The following is a 271-nucleotide window of genomic DNA, read 5'->3' as shown; positions in this document are numbered from 1 at the left end:
CAAAGCTATTAACTTTTGCATATTTTCATTTCTAAAATAAGATCATTTACGTAAAAATGCAAGATTGGAAACTTACAAAAGAAAAACAAAGAAATAATCAATCATCCGACCATTTTCTGTGGAGAATAAGAATGCAGCCGTTTTCTGTTTTACTCCAGCTGTTTGGTTAGGGTAAACTCAAGTAGAGAGAAAATAATTTATGGGACTGCAAATATTTACTAGATTAAGTTACAATGAGCACCTCGTATACCTAAATTTATACTTATAGTGT

The sequence above is a fragment of the Penaeus monodon genome, chromosome 25 (assembly GCF_015228065.2).
Source record: "Penaeus monodon isolate SGIC_2016 chromosome 25, NSTDA_Pmon_1, whole genome shotgun sequence".
In the NCBI taxonomy this organism is placed as follows: domain Eukaryota; kingdom Metazoa; phylum Arthropoda; class Malacostraca; order Decapoda; family Penaeidae; genus Penaeus; species Penaeus monodon.
This window is presented reverse-complemented; position numbering follows the sequence as displayed.